Source organism: Nicotiana tomentosiformis, chromosome 8 (assembly GCF_000390325.3).
Source record: "Nicotiana tomentosiformis chromosome 8, ASM39032v3, whole genome shotgun sequence".
Lineage (NCBI taxonomy): Eukaryota > Viridiplantae > Streptophyta > Magnoliopsida > Solanales > Solanaceae > Nicotiana > Nicotiana tomentosiformis.
This window is the reverse complement of record NC_090819.1, coordinates 94870153-94892187: the sequence shown is the minus strand read 5'-3', so window position 1 is coordinate 94892187 and position 22035 is coordinate 94870153.

Below are 22035 nucleotides of genomic sequence, written 5' to 3'. Positions count from 1 at the left end.
ATGGTTTAACCCATTTTTCCAAACCTAATCCTAATCTCATTAGCCGCTGCCACCCTCTCCTCTGTCCTTTCCTCTTCCATGTTAACATTCAAAATCAATTCAGCTATGAACAAACCATGTCCGCTCTACTTTGAAAAAAGATACAACTCATATCAGAAACTTTAATCAAGACATTTTGAAACTCATGTTAACAGATATGAAATCCAGCAAATCGAGATCTAAGGTTTGAGAACAATCTAGAAATAGAACCTGCAAAAAAAGGTATGATGACCCAAAGGGTCATCTTGTGAATTAAGACTCTATTCCGGGCTTGTTAGCCGTAAAAACCTTATTTTTACTCACCTCGATTTGCGTGCATAGTCCAGACGTAAATCCGGAAAGCCTTTATGTGAAAATTTATGAAGTAATAATTTTTGGGATTTAAATTTGATTTTAGTTGACTTTGGTCAACATTTTGAGTAAACGGACGCGGATCCATATTCTGACATTCCCAGAAGGTCCGTAGTAAAATATGGGACTTGGGAGTATGCCCGAAATCGAATTCCGAGGTCCCTAGCTCGAGAAATAATTTTTTGATGAAAATTGTAAGACTGAAATTCTATGGATTTAAAGAAATTGATTAATGTTTGATCTCGTTGGAATCGGGCCCGTATTTTTATTTAGAAGCTCGGGTGAGTTTCGGATAGGTCACGGGATGTTTTGAACATAGAAAAATGTTGTTGGTATAACTGAACCTGTTGCAGGTCTCTGATCTCGCAATTGTGAGATCAGGCATCACAAATGCGAACCAAGCAGGTATGGCAATTACGAGGTTTTTATCGCAATTGCGAAGAAAGCCTAGGCCAGCAGTTCTTGCAATTGCGAGTATATCTTCGCAATTGCGAAGGGCGAATTGTCAAAAATGCGACATAATCTTCGCATTTGCGAAGGCAGCGGAAATGTGAAGGTTCTCTCATTTGCGATGAACCCTTCGCATTTGCTAGCTTCGCAATTGCGAAGCTCAGGTCGCAAATGCGACATCCGCAACTGATAACTTTGGACTTAGACGAGATTTTTCATTCATTCTTCAATTTTTCGAACCCTAAACCTCAAGAGGCAATTTTTGGGCGATTTCACAAAAATATATTGGGGTAAGTATTCCTTATCCTATATTGATTATATTTCATGATTTTATACTCATTTATATCATGAATCCGTGAATTTATGGGGGGGGAAAATCAGATTTTTATAAATTCTTTCAAAAATAAAAATTTAAAATTTGAAGGTCCATTTGATATCGAAATTGGATATTTTTTATATGGTTGGACTCGTCCCAGAATGAGTGTTCGAATTTCGTAAGTTTTTTCAAAATTTGAGACGTGGGTCCCACTGCCGAATATTTTAATGAATTTTGAATTTTATCCGGAAAATTAGTAAATTCATATGACATTAATTCCTATGATTCGTATTGAGTATATCGAATTGTTTGTGAATAGATTTGAAGCTTTTGGAGACAAATTTAAAAGAAAAAGTTGTGGTCGAGTAATTGATTGGAATTTGCAAAGCGAGGTAAGTGTCGTGGTTAACCTTAACTTGAGGGAATAGAACCCTTAAATTATTTGTTATGTGAAATGCATGTGAACGACGTATAGGCGTGGTGACGAGTGCCTATACGTCGTCAAATTAATTATTTGCATAATTACTTGAAAAATTATAAATTATTTTAAATTATGAATTAATTATTATAATAATTATTTCTCTCCTATTCTTTGCCAAATATTAATTCTTGAATTCCTGCATTAATTGTTATATGCTACTTGAATTATGTGTATTAATTGTTATTTGACATTTAGCATATTAAAGATTAAAGTGCCTATTTTCTCCTTGATTTCTATAATAATTTGCTATTTGACATTGTTTGTTTCATGATTAAATCATAATTATTGTATGCTTGTTGTCTTATAATTTCATATTAATTGTTGCATTTATTGGGGAAATTCCTTTATAAGAATTGGTAAATGAATATGTTGGAGGAGCGGGTTGCACGCCGCAATAGAATTGATTATAATGAACATATCGGAGAATTGGGTTGCACGCCGCAACAGACTTATTAAAAGTCCATATTGGAGGATCGGGTTGCACGCCACAACAGACTTATTGGAGGATCGGGTTACACGCCACAACAGACTTATTAAAAGTCTATATTGGAGGATCGGGTTGCACGCCGCAACAGACTTATTAAAAGTCCATATTGGAGGATCGGGTTGCACGCCGCAAACAGACTTATTAAAAGTCCATATTGGAGGATCGGGTTGCACGCTGCAACAGAATTGAATGTGAATATATTGTGAGAGCGGGTTGCACGCTGCAACAGAATTGATGAAAATGATAATTGGTTATGACTGTTGAGTTGGCTTCAATTATTATAAACAAGTTACCTGATTTATTTCTATTATTGTTGTTGTTACTAATATTGCGTACAGGTAATGTAAGTGACCCGCCTTAGCCTCGTTACTACTTCGTTGAGGTTAGGCTACCAGTACATGGGGTCGGTTGTACTGATACTACACTCTGCACTTCTTGTGTAGATTTTGCAGTTGGTCCCAGCGGCGTACCATAAACTCGCTCGGATTTCAGCTACTCAGAGGAGACTTGAGGTATAACTGCATGTCGTTCGCAATTTTGAAGTCCCCGTCTACTTTACTTTAGCTATGTGTTTGTTTTTCAGACAACTTTATTTTATTCAGACCTTTATTTGTATTTATTCTAGAAGTTCGTGCACTTGTGACACCAATTCTGGGATGGTCTTTAGATACCGTTATTTTTATGAATTATTCACTATATTTCAGGCGTTACTTCCACAATTGTTCTCTGTTATTAATAAATTTTAAAAATTATTTTAAAAATGGATAATATTATTCTAACGTTGATTTGCCTAGCAAGTGAAATGTTAGGCGCCATCACGGTCCGAAGGTGGGAATTTTGGGTCGTGACAGTTGGTATCAGAGCACTAGGTTACATAGGTCTCACGAGTCACGAGCAAGCTTAGTAGAGTCTGAAGGATCGGTACGGAGACGTTTATACTTATCTCTCAGAGGCTATGTAGTTTAGGAACAATATCACTTCTTTCTTATTTTGTCGTGCGATTTTATTCTATCATCGATGATTGAACCATTCTACTCTTATTTTCTCGCAGATGATGAGAACATGTAATACCTCTACCGATGGGTAGGGTCCAGAACCGTCGGTGGCAACTATGGCCAGGGGTAGAAGTCGAGGCCGAGGTCGTGCTAGAGGCCGAGGCCGAGGCAGAGGTAGAGCTCAGTCCAGAGTTCGAGCAGTTGCATCTGTCGAAGAACCTCAGGTGGACCTTCAGGAGGAGCTTCCAGTTTAGAATGTACCAGTTGGACCAGTTTAGGTCCCGGAAGGATTCATAGCCACTCTAGCACTTCAGGACGCTCTAGACCGTTTGGCAAGTCTTATGGAGGGCGTGGCCCAGAATGGTACATTTCCAGTAGCACCAGCTATCTCACAGGCTGGGTGAGGAGCACAAACTCCTACTACTCCCACTCCGGAGCAGATGGCTCCCCAGAATCAGGCTCCAGCAGCCCCGCCAGTTGGAGTAGTTCAGCCAGTTGTTGCGGCACAGATCCGTGATAGGCCCGCCATATCTTTTGAGGCCTGAGACTGGATAAGTTTACCAAGCTCTTTCCAGTTCACTTCAGTGGTACATCTTCTGAGGACCCACAGGATTATCCTGAATGCTGCCATGAGGTGCTATGGAACATGGGTATAGTTGAGACCAATAGGGTTGATTTTGCGGTATTTCAGATGACGGGTTCCGCCAAGAGGTGGTGGAGAGATTATACATTGACCTGACCAGTCGGATCGCCTGCACTTACATGGGAGCAGTTCTCTAAGCTATTTTCTGGAAAAGTTCCTCCCTATCACACCAAGAGAGGAATTCCGTAAGCAATTTGAGCGTCTACAGCAGGGTAGTATGACTGTTAGTCAGTATGAGTCCCGTTTTGTAGATTTGGCCCGTCATGCTCTCCTTTTATTACCTACAGAGGGAGAGAGAGTGAGGAGGTTTATTGAGGGACTCACTCACCCTATCAAACTTCAGATGGCCAAGGAGACCGGAAGTGAAATTTCTTTTCAGGCGGCTGCTAATGTCGCAAGGAGGATCGAGATAGTTCTTGCACAGGAGAGAGGGCAGAGGTCCGATAAGAGGCCTCGTCAGTTCGGTGGTTTCAGTGGTGCCTCGTCTGGAGGCAGAGGTAATTTTGGTAGGGGTCATCCTCCCAGACCGTTTCATTCAGCACTTCATGTATCTCCCGGTGCTTCAGGGGGTCACGGTCCTATTATGCCTTACTCTGGGCAGCCAGTATTCAGTGCACATTCAGCTCCTATCAGTGCATCACCACTCCAGAGTTACTACATCGGTTATATAGCCCATTTGGGTCAGCTTCAGCAGCCACAACATTAGGATGGGTGTTATGAGTGTGGTAACATTGTCACATCAGGAGGTATTGCCCTAGATTGGCGAGTAACAAATCTCGGCAAGATTCTCGTGCCATCATACTGGCACCGGTTGCTTCACCGCCTGCTCAGCCAGCTAGAGGTAGGGGTCAGGCAGCTAGAAGGGGAGGTCAGGCCATTAGAGGTGGAGGTCAGGCCATTAGAGGTAGAGGTCAGACCGTTAGAGGAGGAGGCCAACCAGTTAGAGGCCGTCCCAGAGGCGCAGTTCAGAGTGGTGGGCCCCAACCTCGATTTTATGCTTTTCCAGCTAGGCCTGAGGCCGAGTCATCTGATACTGTGATCACAGGTATTATTCCAGTTTTCCATAGAGATGCTTCAGTTCTATTTGATCAAGGATCTACTTATTCTTATGTGTCCTCCTATTTTGCTTCATATTTAGTTGTGCCTTGTGATTCTCTGAGTGCTTCTGTTTTTATATCTACACCGGTGGGAGACTCTGTTATAGTAGATCATGTTTATCATTTGTGTGTGGCTACTATTGTTAATCTTGAGACTAGTGTGGATCTTCTACTCCTTGATATGGTAGATTTTGATGTCATATTGGGTATGGATTGGATGTCCCCTTATCATGATATATTGGATTGTCATGCCAAGACAGTGACCCTAGTTATGACGGGGTTACCTCGGTTAGAGTAGAAAGAAACTCTTGGTCATTCTGCCAGCAAGGTTATTTCTTATATGAAAGCTCGACGTATGGCAGAGAAAGGGTGTCTAGCCTATTTGTCTTATATTCGCGATCCCAGTACGGATGTTCCTTATATGGACTCAGTACCAGTTGTTCGTGAATTTTCAGAAGTATTCCCTGCAGATTTGCCGGTGATGCCACCCGACAGAGATATTGACTTATGTATTGATTTGGCTTCGGGCACTCAGTCCATTTCCATTCCACCATACCGTATGGCCCCTCCATAGTTGAAAGAATTGAAAGAGCAGTTACAAGACTTGCTTGATCAGGGATTAATTAAACCCAGTGTCTCACCCTGGGGTGCACCAGTATTATTTGTAAAGAAGAAAGATGGCTCTATGCGGATGTGTATAGACTATCGGCAGTTGAACAAGGCAACTATCAAAAACAAATATCCGCTGCCAAGAATTTGTGACTTATTTGATCAGCTTCAGGGTGTCAAGGTATTTTCGAAGATCAATTTGATGTCTGGTTACCCTCAGTTGAAGATTAGGGCATCTGATGTCCCTAAAATAGCTTTTCGAACTCGGTATGGGCATTACGAATTCCTAGTGATGTCATTTGGGTTGACAAATGCCCCAGCAGCATTTATGGATTTGATGAATCGGGTGTTCAAGCCTTATTTGGATTCTTTTGTGGTTGTATTCATTAATGATATCTTGATTTACTCCAGCAGTCGAGAGAAACATGAGCAGCATCTTCGAAGTATGCTTCACACCTTGAAGAATAATCAGTTATACGCCAAGTTTTTAAAATGTGAGTTTTGGTTAGACTCAGTTAGCTTTTTGGGGCATGTTGTATCGGCAGGAGGCATAAAGGTGGATCCTAAGAAGATTGAGGCTGTTCAGAATTGGCCTAGACCTACTTTAGTTACAAAGATCCAGAGTTTCCTGGGTTTGGCAGGTTATTATCGTCGGCTCATGGAAGGGTTTTCATCTATAGCAAGCCCATTGACCAGATTGACCCAGAAAGGTGTCCCATTCAGATGGTCAGACGAGTGTGAGTTGAGCTTTCAGAAGCTCAAGACCGTTTTGACTATGGCGCCAGTGTTGGTATTACCCACAGGTTCAGGATCGTATACGGTATATTGTGACGCATCTCACATTGGGCTTGGTGCAGTATTAATGCAAGATGGCAAGGTAATTGCATATGCGTCGCGGCAGTTGAAAGTTCACGAGAAGAATTATCATGTTCATGACTTAGAATTGGCAGCCATTGTTCATGCGCTGAAGATTTGGAGGCATTACCTCTACGGTGTCTTGTGTGAGGTATTTACCGATCATTGTAGCCTTTAGTATTTGTTCAAACAAAAGGATCTTAATTTGAGGAAGAGAAGATGGTTGGAGTTGTTGAAAGACTATGATATCACCATTTTGTATCACCCCGGAAAGGCCAATGTGGTGGCCGATGCTTTGAGTAAAAAGGCTATGAGTATGGGCAGTCTTGCGTATATTCTGGTTGGTGAGAGTCCATTAGCTGCGGATGTTCATACTTTGGCTAATCAGTTCGTGAGGTTAGATGTTTCAGAACCCAGTCGGGTTCTAGCTTGCACAGTCGCTCAGTCTTCTTTATATGAGCGCATCAGAGAGAGGCAGTATGATGATCCTCATTTACTTGTCCTTAAGGACACGGTGCGGCACGATGATGCCAAACAGGTTGTTGTGGGGGGAAGATAGGGTTCTACGAATGCAAGGTCGTATTTGTGTGCATAATATGGATGGGCTTCGTGAATTAATTCTTGAAGAAGCACACAGTTCCAGGTATTCTATTCATCCAGGTACCGCCAAAATGTATCAAGATTTGCGGGAACATTATTGGTAGAGGAGAATGAAAAAGGATATAGTCGCATATGTAGCTCGGTGTCTGAATTGTCAGCAAGTTAAGTACGAGCATCAGAGACCTCGTGGTTTGCTTCAGAAGTTAGAAATTCCTGAGTGGAAGTGGGAGCGTATCACTATGGATTTTGTTGTTGGGCTCCCACAGACTCAGAGAAAATTTGACGCAGTTTGGGTCATTGTGGACAGGTTGACCAAGCCAGCACATTTTATTCCAATGACAGTTACATATTCTTCATAGAGGTTGGCTAAAATTTACATTCATGAGATTGTCCGCCTTCACAGGGTTCATGTGTCTATTATTTCAGATCGAGGTACGCAGTTTACCTTACATTTCTGGAGGGTTGTACAGCGTGAGTTCGGTACGCGGGTGGAGTTGAGTACAATATTTTATCCACACATAGACGGACAGACAGAGTGCACTATTCAGATATTGGAAGATATGTTCCGCACTTGTGTTATAGACTTTGGAGGTTCTTGGGATCATTTCTTGCCACTTGCGGAGTTTGCTTATAATAATAGCTATCGGTCGAGCATTCAGATGGCTCCATATGAGGCATTATACGGAAGGCGATGCCATTCGCCAGTTGGCTGGTTTGAACCGGGAAAGGCTCAGTTATTGGGTACCGATTTGGTACAAGATGCCTTGGATAAGGTCAAGATTATTCAGAATCGACTTCGCACAGCTCAGTTTAGGCAAAAGAGTTATGCCGACCGTAAAGTTCGTGATATTGTATTCATGGTTGGAGAAAAAATATTGCTTCGGTTATCACCCATGAAGGGTGTTATGAGATTTGGGAAGAAGGGTAAGTTGAGCCCTAGGTATATCGGGCCATTTGAGATCCTCGAGAGAGTGGGGGAGGTAGCTTATAGACTTGCGCTGCCTCCAGGGTTATCCTCAGTTCATCCGGTATTCCATATGTCTATGCTCCGGAAATATCATGGTGACCCGTCACACGTGTTAGATATCAGCTCTGTCCAATTGGACAAGGATTTGACTTATGAGGAGGAGCCGGTAGCCATTCTAGGCCGGCAGGTTCGTCAGTTGAGGTCAAAGATTTACCCTTCAGTTCGAGTGCAGTGGAGAAGTCAGCGTGTTGAGGCAGCTACTTGGGAGTCTGAGTCGGACATGCGAAGTAGATATCCCCACTTGTTTGCCAGTTCAGGTACTTTTCTATGTCCGTTCGAGGACGAACGATTGTTTTAGAGGTGGAGATCGTGATGACCCAAAGGGTCATCTTGTGAATTAAGACTCTATCCCGGGCCTGTTAGCCTTAAAAACCTTATTTTTATTCACATCGATTTGCGTGAGCAGTCCGGGCGTAAATCCGAAAAGCCTTTATGTGGAAATTTATGAAGTAATAATTTTTGTGATTTAAAATTAATTTTTAGTTGACTTTGGTCAACATTTTGAGTAAGCAGACTCGGATCCGTGTTTTGACATTCCCGGAAGGTCCGTAGTAAAATATGGGACTTTGGCGTATGCCCGGAATCAAATTCCGAGGTCCCTAGCTCGAGAAATAATTTTTTGATGAAAATTATAAGACTGAAATTCTATGGATTTAAAGAAATTGATTAGTGTTTGATCTCATTGGTATCGGGCCCGTATTTTGGTTCCGGAGCCCGGGACAGGTTTAATATAATATATAAGTCATGTCTGTGAAATTTGGTAGAAATCAGAGTTGATTTGACGTGATTCGGACGTCCGGTTGAGAAGATAATAGTTTTGAAAGGTTCTTGAGGAATTCATGAGTTTTGGTGCTAAATACATAGTTTTAGGTATTATTTTTGTGATTTGATCGCACGAGTAAATTCGTATGATATTTTTAGACTTGCATGCATGTTTTGGTTTGGAGCCCCGAGGGCTCGGGTGAGTTTCTGATAGGCCACATGATGTTTTGAACTTATAAAATTTTTGCTGGTATAACTGAACCTATTGCAGGCCTCTAATCTCGCAATTGTGAGATCAGGAATCGCAAATGCGAACTAAGCTGGTATGGCAATTGCGAAGAAAGCTTAGGCCAACAGTTCTCGCAATTGCGAGTATATCTTCGCAATTGCAAAAGGCCAATTATCGCAAATGCGACATAATCTTTGTATTTGCGAAGACAGCGAAAATGTGAAGGTTCTAGCATTTGCGATGAACCCTTCGTATTTGCGAGCTTCGCAATTGCGAAGCTCAGGTCGCAAATACGACATCCGCAGCTGATAACTTTGGACTTAGACGAGATTTTTCATTCATTCTTTAATTTTTCGAACCCTAAACCTCAAGAGGCGATTTTTGGGCGATTTTCACGGAAAAACATTGGGGTAAGTGTTACTTATCCTATATTGATTATATTTCATGATTTCATACTTATTTATATCATGAATCCGTGAATTTAATGAAGAAAAATCAGATTTTTATAAATTCTTCCAAAAATAAAAATTTAAGATTTGAAGGTCCATTTGATATCGGAATTGGATAATTTTTGTATGGTTGGACTCGTCTCGGAATGGGTGTTCGGATTTCGTAAGTTTTCCCGAAATTTGAGACATGGGTCCCATTGCTGAATATTTTAATGAATTTCAGATTTTATCCGAAAAATTAGTAAATTCATATGAAATTAATTCATATGATTCGTATTGAGTGTATCGAATTGTTTGTGAATAGATTTGAAGCTTTTGGAGACAAATTTAAAAGGAAAAGTTGTGGTCGAATAATTGATTGGAATTTGCAAAGCGAGGTAAGTGTCGTGGTTAATCTTGACTTGAGAGAATAGAACCCTTAAATTATTTGTTATGTGAAATGCATGTGAACGACGTATAGGCGTGGTGACGAGTATCTATACGTCGTCAAATTAATTGTTTGCATAATTACTTGAAAAATCATAAATTATTTTAAATCATGAATTAATTATTATAATAATTATTTCTCTCCTATTCTTTGCCAAATATTAATTCTTGAATTCCTGCATTAATTGTTACATGCTACTTGAATTATATGTCTTAATTGTTATTTGACATTTAGCATATTAAATATTAAACTGCCCATTTTCTCCGTGATTTCTATAATAATTTGCTATTTGATATTGTTTGTTTCATGATTAAATCATAATTATTGTATGCTTGTTGTCTTATAATTTCATATTAATTGTTGCATTTATTGGGAAAATTCCTTCTATAAGAATTGGTAAATGAATATGTTGGAGGAGCGGGTTGCATGCCGCAACAAAATTGATTATAATAAACATATCGGAGGATCGAGTTGCACACCGCAACAGACTTATTAAAAGTCCATATTGGAGGATCGGGTTGCACGCCGCAACAGACTTATTAAAAGTCTATATTGGAGGATCGGGTTGCACGCCGCAACAGACTTATTAAAAGTCCATATTGGAGGATCGGGTTGCACGCTACAACAGACTTATTAAAAGTCCATATTGGAGAATCGGGTTGCACGCTGCAACAGAATTGAATGTGAATATATTGTGAGAGCGGGTTGCACGCTGCAACAGAATTGATGGAAATGATAATTGGTTATGACTGCTGAGTTGGCTTCAATTATTATAAACGAGTTGCCTGATTTATTTCTATTATTGTTATTGTTACTAATATTGCGTACAGGTAATGTAAGTGACACGCCTTAGCCTCGTCACTACTTCATCGAGGTTAGGCTCAGCACTTACCAGTACATGGGGTCAGTTGTACTAATACTACACTCTGCACTTCTTGTGCAGATTTTGCAGTTGGTCCCGGCGGCGTACCATAAACTCGCTCGGATTTCAGCTACTCGGAGGAGACTTGAGGTATAACTCCACGGCGTTCGCAATTCTGAAGTCCCCGTCTACTTTACTTTTACTGTGTGTTTGTTTTCAGACAGCTTTTTTTTATTCAAACCTTTATTTGTATTTATTCTAGAAGTTCGTGCACTTGTGACACCAATTATGGGATGGTATTTAGACACCGTTATTTTTATTAATTATTCATTATATTTCAGTCGTTACTTCCGCAATTTTTCTCTGTTATTAATAAATTTTAAAAATTATTTTAAAAATGGATAATATTATTCTAATGTTAGCTTGCCTAGCAAGTGAAATATTAGGCGTCATCACAGTCCGAAGGTGGAAATTTTGGGTCGTGACAGTTGGTATCATAGCACTAGGTTACATAGGTCTCACGAGTCACGAGCAAGCTTAGTAGAGTCTGAAAGATTGGTATGGAGACGTCTATACTTATCTCTCAGAGGCTATGAACTTTAGGGACAATATCACTTCTTTCTTATTCTATCGTGCGATTTTATTCTATCATTGATGATTGAACCATTCTACTCTTATTCTCTCGCAGATGGTGAGAATACGTAATACCTCTACCGATGGGCAGGGACCAGAACCCCTGGTGGCAACTATGGCCAGGGGTAGAGGTCGAGGCCGAGGTCGTGCTAGAAGCCGAGGCAGAGGCCGAGGTAGAGCTCAATCCAGAGCTCGAGAAGCTGCACCTGTCGAAGAACCTCAGGTGGACCTTCAGGAGGAGGTTCCAGTTCAGAATGTACCAGTTAGACCAGTTCAGGTCCCGGAAGGATTCATAGCCACTCTAGTACTTCAGGATGCTCTAGTCCGTTTGGTAAGTCTTATGGAGGGCGTGGCCTAGAATGGTACATTTCCAGTGGCACCAGCCATCTCACAGGCTGGGGGAGGAGCACAAAACTCCCACTACTCCCGCTCCGGAGCAGATGACTCCCCAGAATCAGGTTTCAGCAGCCCCGCCAATTGGGGTAGTTCAGCCAGTTGTGCGGCACAGATCGGTGATAGGCCTGCCATGTCTTTTGAGGCCTGAGACTGGATAAGTTTACCAAGCTCTTTCCAGTTCACTTCAGTGGTACACCTTCTAAGGACCCACATGATTATCTTGAACACTGCCATGAGGTGCTGCGGAACATGTGTATAGTTGAGACCAATAGGGTTGATTTTACTGTATTTCATATGACGGGTTCCGCCAAGAGGTGGTGGAGAGATTATACATTGACCCGACCAGTCAGATGGCTTGCACTTACATGGGAGCAGTTCTCTCAGCTATTTCTGGAAAAGTTCCTCCCTATCACACCGAGAGAGGAATTCCGCAAGCAATTTGAGCGTCTACAGCAAGGCAGTATGACTGTTAGTCAGTATGAGTCCCGTTTTGTGGATTTGGCCCGTCATGCTCTCCTTTTACTACCTACAGAGGGAGAAAGAGTGAGAAGGTTTATTGAGGGACTCACTCACCCTATCAGACTTTAGATGGCCAAGGAGACCGGAAGTGAGATTTCTTTTCAGGCGGCTGCTAATGTCGCAAAGAGGATCGAGATGGTTCTTGCACAGGAGAGAGGGCAGAGGTCCGATAAGAGGCCTCGTCAGTTCGGTGGTTTCAGTGGTGCCTCGTCTGGAGGCAGAGGTAATTTTGGTAGGGGTCATCCTCCCAGACTGTTTTATTCAGCACTTCATGTATCTCCCGGTGCTTCAGGGAGTCACGGTCCTATTATGCCTTACTCTGGGCAGTCAGTATTCAGTGTACATTCAACTCCTATCAGTATATCACCACTCCAGAGTTACTACATCGGTTATCCGGCCCATTTGGGTCAGCTTCTGCTTCAGCAGCCACGGCATCAGGATGGGTGTTATGAGTGTGGTAACATTGGTCACATCAGGAGGTATTGCCCTAGATTGGCGAGTAACGGATCTCAGCAAGATTCTCGTGCCATCATACCGGCACCGGTTACTTCACCGCTTGCTCAGCCAGCTAGAGGGGGTCAGGCCATTAGAGGTGGAGGTTAGGCCATTAGAGGCGGAGGTCAGACCGTTAGAGGAGGAGGCCAACCAGTTAGAGGCCGTCCTAGAGGCGCAGTTCAGAGTGGTGGGCCCTAGCCCCGATTATATGCTTTTCCAGCTAGGCCTGAGGCCGAGTCATCTGATGCTGTGATTATAGGTATTATTCCAGTTTGCCATAGAGATGCTTAGTGATATTTGATCAAGGATCTACTTATTCCTATGTGTCCTCCTATTTTGCTTCATATTTGGTTGTGCCTTGTGATTCTCTGAGTGCTTCTGTTTTTGTATCTACACCGGTGGGAGACTCTGTTGTAGTAGATCATGTCTATCATTTGTGTGTGGTTACTATTGGTAATCTTGAGACTAGTGTGGATCTTCTACTCCTTGATATGGTAGATTTTGATGTCATCTTGGGTATGGATTGGCTGTCCCCTTATTATGCTATATTGGATTGTCATGCCAAGATAGTGACCCTAGATATGCTGGGGTTACCTCGGTTAGAGTAGAAAGAAACACCTGGTCATTCTGCCAGCAAGGTTATTTCTTATATGAAAGCTCGGCGTATGGCAGAGAAAGGGTGTCTAGCCTATTTGGCTTATATTCGCGATCCCAGTACGGATGTCCCTTCTATGGACTCAGTACTAGTTGTTCGTGAATTTCTAGAAGTATTTCCCGCAGATTTGCCAGGGATGCCACCCGATAGAGATATTGACTTATGTATTGATTTGGCTTCGGGCACTCAACCCATTTCTATTCCACCATACCTTATGGCCCCGCCAGAGTTCAAAGAATTGAAAGAGCAGTTACAAGACTTGCTTGATCAGGGATTCATTAGACCCAGTGTCTCGCCCTGAGGTGCACCAGTATTATTTGTAAAGAAGAAAGATGGCTCTATGCGGATGTGTATAGACTATCGGCAGTTGAACAAGGCCACTATCAAAAAGAAATATCCGCTGCCAAGAATTTATGACTTATTTGATCAGTTTCAGGGTGCCAAGGTATTTTCAAAGATCGATTTGAGGCCTGGTTACCATCAGTTGAAGATTAGGGCATCTGATGTCCCTAAAACAGCTTTTCGAACGAGTGTGAGTTGAGCTTTCAGAAGCTCAAGACCGCTTTGACTACGGCGCCAGTGTTGGTATTACCTACAGGTTCAGGATGGTATACGGTATATTGTGATGCATCTCACATTGGGCTTGGTGCAGTATTAATGCAAAATGGCAAGGTAATTGCATATGCGTCGCGGCAGTTGAAAGTTCACGAGAAGAATTATCCTGTTCATGACTTAGAATTGGCAGGCATTGTTCATGCGCTGATGATTTGGAGGCATTACCTCTACGGTGTCTCGTGTGAGGTATTTAATGATCATTGTAGCCTTCAATATTTGTTCAAACAAAAGGATCTTAATTTGAGTCAGAGAAGATGGTTGGAGTTGTTGAAAGACTATGATATCACCATTTTGTATCACCCCGGAAAGGCCAATGTGGTGGCCGATGCTTTGAGTAGAAAGGCTGTGAGTAGGGGTGGCTAGTGGGCCGGTTAGGACGGGGACCGGCCCAGGACCGTAAGCCCACATGGGCGGTGGGCCTAAACGGTCCTAAACGGATATGACCGGGACCGTGGGGTAGTGTGCCGGGTAGTGGGCCGATCTCATAGGGGAGGCCCGCGAGACCGGGACCGTTTAGGACCGGGACCGGCTCAGAAGTGGGCCGGTTCAAGCGGGCCTAAACGGGCCTAAACGGGCCCAATGGATAATTTTTTTTAAAAAATTGTTTGACCGTTTGGCCATTTAAAAACTAGCCGTTTGGTTTGCCAAAATAGTCGTTGGCTATTTGCAAAATAGCCATTTAACCCCCTAAATTTTGTTTTAACCCCAAACTTTTTATAATTATACTTTTTCCCTATTTTCAACTATAAATACCCCCTCATTCTTTTATTTTTCTCACAAAATCATCAATCTCTCTCTAATATTCTTCTATAATTGCTTACTTAATTATTACAATTTGTGCAAAATTGTGAAGTTGGTGAATTGAAGTCTTCAAGTCTTCAAGTCTTCAACGATAATTATTTTTCAATAAGTTGTTCGTCAATTCGGTAAAATCGTTCCAACTCTTAAGTTTTAATATTATAGTTTTGTTTGTTTTATTTACTTTGCTTGATTAATTAAGATGGCTTATTCCCTAAAAAAATATTTAGTAAAAATAAGGAAAAATCCAAGAGTGGTGAATCTAGTGGCCAATCTGTTCCTCTTCTACTTCCCCGGCTCCCCGGCCGAAACCTGTTACCCGTCCTACACCTGCTATTCTTGATAGCGATAATAGTTTATTACAATTTACCGAGAGTCAATTTTACCATAATATTGCACCCGGTGAATAATTAAACCATGAATATATGAATGCTCTTTATGGTAATCCAACTATCGATGAAAATGATGATGAAGAAATAGATTTTGATGAAACGCAACCGGATGACGATACACCCACTAGTCCTGCTCCTAAAATTAACCCAACTAATAATAATCCAAATGATCTCCCGTCTGACCCTCCCGTTACTGCCCCTACTTTTTCTAGACAACCTTTTAAACGGCCAGAAACATCTCTTGTTTAGCCATTTTTTACTCGACTAAGAGAAAAAAAATAGGGCTAACTGTAAAACTTATGGCAAAGAGTTAGTTTTTAAATATGTTGGAAGTCGGAGGGGGGGAGGGGAGTTTGACTAGACACATATTGCAAAAGTTTTGGCCGAGGGGACAAGTGCACCTAGTCAGGCTGACCTTAGTACCGGGTCAAATTAATTTCAACCGGGAAGTAACACTGTTACCGGTGGTATTTTATATTATGATCCAAATAAAGATCGGAAAGAATTGGCAAAAATAGTTACTGTTATATGCTTACCCTATAGTTTTCCTTCTAACCCTCACTTTGTGCATTATATTAGAAAAGTTTATAATCCTACTTATAAAGGTTTTTCTCGCACAACCTTAAAGAGTGATATTTATAAATATAAACATGAATATGAATAATATTTGCGCTATTTATTTAAGGATGGTCCGAGACATTTTAAGGATGGCCCGAGACATTTCCGATTCTTTCAAGGATGGCCCGAGACATTTTAACTATTCAAGCTTCAACAGTGGCATCAGAGAGCGCTTTCAGTCAAGCAAGACTTTAACTCAGTGATTATAGAGCGTCTATGAGGGAGAGCTTGGAAAAATCAGTACTTTTCAGAGATTGGATCCGTTCGGAAAGAAGAAATTTTGGACTTGCTAAATCACAACCAGAGGTAGACGAAACTTATGAAGAAATGCTAGTTGAACTTGTGGAGGATGATGCTTCTCCTGGAAGCGGTGATGACCAAGCTTCATTTCCGCCACCACCAACGAAAATTCTTCCGGACCTTGAAGGATTTATGAAATTTGAAAGAGATACCATGTAAAATTAATATATAACTTGTATTTTGGCATATCTTGATTAGTTTCTTTTTCTTCTCAATGGTGGTATTAGCACCTTGTTGTGCTCAATCCATAGGGGGGAGGAATACTAAGAAAGATATTGCCATAATTTTTTAATGCTATAATAAAAATATAACGCATTGCTTTGAATATCTCTTTACAATATTTTTGTCTTTTTATATACCTTAAGCTATACATATAGTATAATATAGTATATACTATACTCTCTCTCTCTCTCTCTCTCTCTCTATATATATATATATATATATATATATATATATATATATATATATATATATATACATCTTACTATATACATAGTATATAAGCCATATTCGATAGTATACATCTTACGATATACTATATATATATACATAGTATATAAGCCATATTCGATAGTATACATCTTACGATATACTATATATACATCTTAATATAGTAAGATGTATATTTAGTATGTGTGTGTGTGTGTGTGTGTGTGTATATATATATATATATATATATATATATATATATATATATATATATATATATATATATATATATATATATAAAGATATATATATAGTATATAAATCGAATATTAATGTACAAATCTGAAGATGTATATATAGTATAGTATAGTATATATATTATAACGTAATGCTTTGAATATCTTTTTACAATATTTTTGTCTTTAAATTTGAATTAAAAAATTTAGGTGACAATTCTATAATATAATTTACTAGGAATTGCCTTAGATATTTTTATTACCATTTTTTTTCTTTAACTTGTATAAAAATAATTTAAAAAATATAAAGTTTTCGTTGGGCCCACTTGGTCCCGCTTAGGACCGTTTGGGCCCGCTTAGGCCCGGGACAGGCCCACTTAACATGGGACCGCTAGTTCGTGGTCCCGGTCCCGGACCGGTTCCAACGAGAAGCCCGCGAAGCCCGGGACCGCTTAGGACCGGCCCGCCTAGGACCCGACTCGCGAAGCCCACTTAAGACCGGGCCCGGCCCACATGCCACCCCTAGCTGTGAGTATGGGCAGTCTTGCGTATATTCCGGTTGGTGAGAGGCCATTAGCTGCGGATGTTCAGACTTTGGCTAATCAGTTTGTAAGGTTAGATATTTCAGAACCCAGTCGGGGTCTAGCTTGCACAGTCGCTCAGTCTTCTTTATATGAGCACATCAGAGAGAGGCAGTATGATGATCCTCATTTACTTGTCCTTAAGAACATGATACGTCACAGTGATGCCAAACAGGTTGTTGTGGGGGAATATGGGGTTCTACGAATGCAAGGTCGTATTTGTGTGCCTAATGTGGATGGGCTTCGTGAATTAATTCTTGAAGAAGCACACAGTTCCAGGTATTCTATTCATCCAGGTACCGCCAAAATGTATCAAGATTTGTGGCAACATTATTGGTGGAGGAGAATGAAAAAGGATATAGTTGCATATGTAGCTTTGTGTCTGATTTGTCAACGTTAAGTACGAGCATCAGAGACCTGGTGGTTTGCTTCAGAAATTAGAAATTCAGTCAGCACATTTCATTCCAGTGGCAGTTACATATTCTTCAGAGAGGTTAGCTGAAATTTACATTCGTGAGATTGTCCGCCTTCACGGGGTGCCCGTGTCTATTATTTCAGATCGAGGTATGCAGTTTACCTCACATTTCTGGAGGGCTGTACAGCGTGAGTTAGGCACGTGGGTGTAGTTGAGTATAACATTTCATCCACAGACAGACGGACAGACAGAGCACACTATTCAGATATTGGAAGATATGCTTCGCGCTTGTGTTATAGACTTTGGAGGTTCTTGGGATCATTTCTTGCCACTTGCAGAGTTTGCTTATAATAATAGCTACCGGTCGAGCATTCAGATGGCTCCATATGAGGCATTATACGGAAGGTGATTCCGTTCTCCAGTTGGCTGGTTTGAACCGGGAGAGGCTCGGTTATTGGGTACCGATTTGGTACAAGATACCTTGGATAAGGTCAAGATTATTCAGAATCGACTTTGCACAACTCAGTCTAGGCAAAAGAGTTATGCCGACCGTAAAGTTCGTGATATTGTATTCATGGTTAGAGAAAGAATATTGCTTCGGGTATCGCCCATGAAGGGTGTTATGAGATTTGGGAAGAAGGGCAAGTTGAGCTCTAGGTATATCGGGCCATTTGAGATCCTCGAGAGAGTGGGGGAGGTAGCTTATAGACTTGCGTTGCCTCTAGGGTTATCCTCAATTCATCTGGTATTCCATATGTCTATGTTCCAAAAATATTATAGTGACCCGTCCCACGTGTTAGATATCAGTTCTGTCCAATTAGACAAGGATTTGACTTATGGGGAGGAGCTGGTAGCCATTATAGACCAGCAGGTTCGTCAGTTGAGGTCAAAGAGTTACCTTTCAGTTCAAGTGCACTGGAGAGGTCAGCCTGTTGAGGCAGCTACTTGGGAGTCTGAGTCGGACATGCGGAGTAGATATCCCCACTTGTTCGCCAGTTCAGGTACTTTTCTATGTCCGTTCGAGGACGAACGGTTGTTTTAGAGGTAAAGATTGTGATGACCCAAAGGGTCATCTTGTGAATTAAGACTCTATTCCGGGCCCATTAGCCTTAAAAACCTTATTTTTATTCATATTGATTTGCGCGCACAGTCCGAGCGTAAATCCGGAAAGCCTTTATGTGGAAATTTTTGAAGTAATAATTTTTGGGATTTAAAATTAATTTTTTGTTGACTTTGGTCAACATTTTGAGTAAACGAACTCGGATCCGTGTTTCGACATTCCCGGAAGGTTCGTAGTAAAATATGGGACTTTGGCATATGCCCGGAATCGAATTCCGAGGTCCCTAGCTCGAGAAATGAATTTTTGATGAAAATTGTAAGATTGAAATTCTATGGATTTAAAGAAATTGATTAATGTTTGATCTCATTGGTATCAGGCCCGTATTTTGGTTCCGGAGCCCGGGACAGGTTTAATATAATATATAAGTCATGTCTATGAAATTTGGTAGAAATCAGAGTTGATTTGACGTAATTCGGACGTCCAGTTGAGAAGATAGTAGTTTTGAAAGGTTCTTGAGGAATTCATGAGTTTTGGTGCTAAATCCATAGTTTTAGGTATTATTTTTGTGATTTGATCGCACGAGCAAGTTCGTATGATATTTTTAGACTTGTGTGCATGTTTGGTTTGGAGCCCCGAGGGCTCGGGTGAGTTTCGGATAGGCCACAAGATGTTTTGAACTTAGGAAAATTTTGCTGGTATAACTGAACCTGTTGCAGGCCTCTGATCTCACAATTGCGAGATCATGCATCATAAATGCGAACCAAGCAGGTATGGCAATTGCGAGTTTTTTATCGCAATTGCGAAGAAATCTTAGGCCAACAGTTCTCGCAATTGCGAGTATATCTTAGCAATTGCAAAGGGCCAATTGTCGCAAATGCGACATAATCTTCGTATTTGCGAAGGCAGCGGAAATGTGAATGTTCTCGCATTTACGAGCTTCGCAAATTGCGAAGCTCAGGTCGCAAATGCGCCATCCGTAGCTGATAACTTTGGACTTAGACGAGATTTTTCATTCATTCTTCAATTTTTCGAATCCTAAACCTTAAGAGGCGATTTTTGGGCGATTTTCACGGAAAAACATTAGGGTAAGTGTTCCTTATCCTATATTGATTATATTTTGTGATTTCATACTCATTTATATCATGAATCCGTGAATTTATGGAAGAAAAATCAGATTTTTATTAATTCTTCCAAAAAAGAAAATTTAAGATTTGAAGGTCCATTTGATATCGGAATTGGATAATTTTTATATGGTTGGATTCGTCTCGGAATGGGTGTTCGGATTTCGTAAGTTTTTTCCGAAATTTGAGACGTGGGTCCCACTGTCGAATATTTTAATGAATTTTAAATTTTATCCGGAAAATTAATAAATTCATATGAAATTAATTCTTATGATTAGTATTGAGTGTATCGAATTATTTGTGAATAGATTTGAAGCTTTTGGAGATAAATTTAAAAGGAAAAGTTGTGGTCGAGTAATTGACTGGAATTTGCAAAGCGAGGTAAGTGTCGTGATTAACCTTGACTTGAGGGAATAGAACTCTTAAATTATTTATTATGTGAAATGCATGTGAACGATGTATAGGCGTGGTGACGAGTGTCTATACGTCGTCAAATTAATTGTTTGCATAATTACTTGAAAATCATAAATTATTTTAAATCATGAATTAATTATTATAATAATTGTTTCTCTCCTATTCTTTGCCAAATATTAATTCTTGAATTCCTGTATTAATTGTTATATGCTACTTGAATTATATGTCTTAATTGTTATTTGACATTTAGCATATTAAATATTAAACTGCCTATTTTCTCCTTGATTTCTATAATAATTTGCTATTTGACATTGTTTGTTTCATGATTAAATCATAATTATTGTATGCTTGTTGTCTTATAATTTCATATTAATTGTTGCATTTATTGGGAAAATTCCTTCTATAAGAATTGGTAAATGAATATGTTGGAGGAGCAGGTTGCACGCCGCAACAGAATTGATTATAATGAACATATCGTAGGATCGGGTTGTACGCCGCAACAGACTTATTAAAAGTCCACATTAGAGGATCGGGTTACACGCTGCAAAGACTTATTAAAAGTCCATATTGGAGGATCGAGTTGCACGCCGCAACAAACTTATTAAAAGTCCATATTGAAGGATCGGGTTGCACGCCGCAACAGACTTATTAAAAGTCCATATTGGAGGATCGGGTTGCATGCCGCAACAGACTTATTAAAAGTCCATATCGGAGGATCGGGTTGCACGCCGCAACAGACTTATTAAAAGTCAATATTAGAGGATCGGGTTGCACGCCGCAACAGACTTATTAAAAGTTCATATTGGAGGATCGGGTTGCACGCCGCAACAGACTTATTAAAAGTCCATATTGGAGGATCGGGTTGCACGCTGCAACAGAATTGAATGTGAATATATTGTGAGAGCGTGTTACACGCTGCAACAGAATTGATGCAAATGATAATTGGTTATGACTGCTGAGTTGGCTTCAATTATTATAAATGAGTTACCTAATTTGTTTCTATTATTGTTGTTGTTACTAATATTGCGTACAGGTAATGTAAGTGACCCGCCTTAGCCTTGTCACTATTTCATCGAGGTTAGATTCAGCACTTACCAGTACGTGGGGTCGGTTGTACTGATACTACACTCTGCACTTCTTGTGCAGATTTTGCAGTTGGTCCCAGCGGCGTACCATAAACTCGCTCGGATTTCAGCTATTCAGAGGAGACTTGAGGTATAATTGCACGACGTTCGCAGTTCTGAAGTCCCCGTCTACTTTACTTTAGCTGTGTGTTTGTTTTCAAACAACTTTATTTTATTCATACCTTTATTTGTATTTATTCTAGAAGCTCGTGCACTTGTGACACCAATTCTGGGATGGTATTTAGACACCGTTATTTTTATGGATTATTCACTATATTTCAGACGTTACTTCCGCAATTGTTCTCTGTTATTAATAAATTTTAAAAATTATTTAAAAAATAGATAATATTATTCTAACGTTGGTTTGCCTAGCAAGTGAAATGTTAGGCGCCATCACGGTCCGAAGGTGGGAATTTCGGGTCGTGACAAAAAGAGAATCGTGGTTCAACAATAGGGAAAACAATGGCACTATAAGAGAGAGATCGTGTAGAGAGAAATAAGATACGGTGATTTTGGGAGAGAATAAACTGAAAGAATGAGAGAGAAAAATATTAG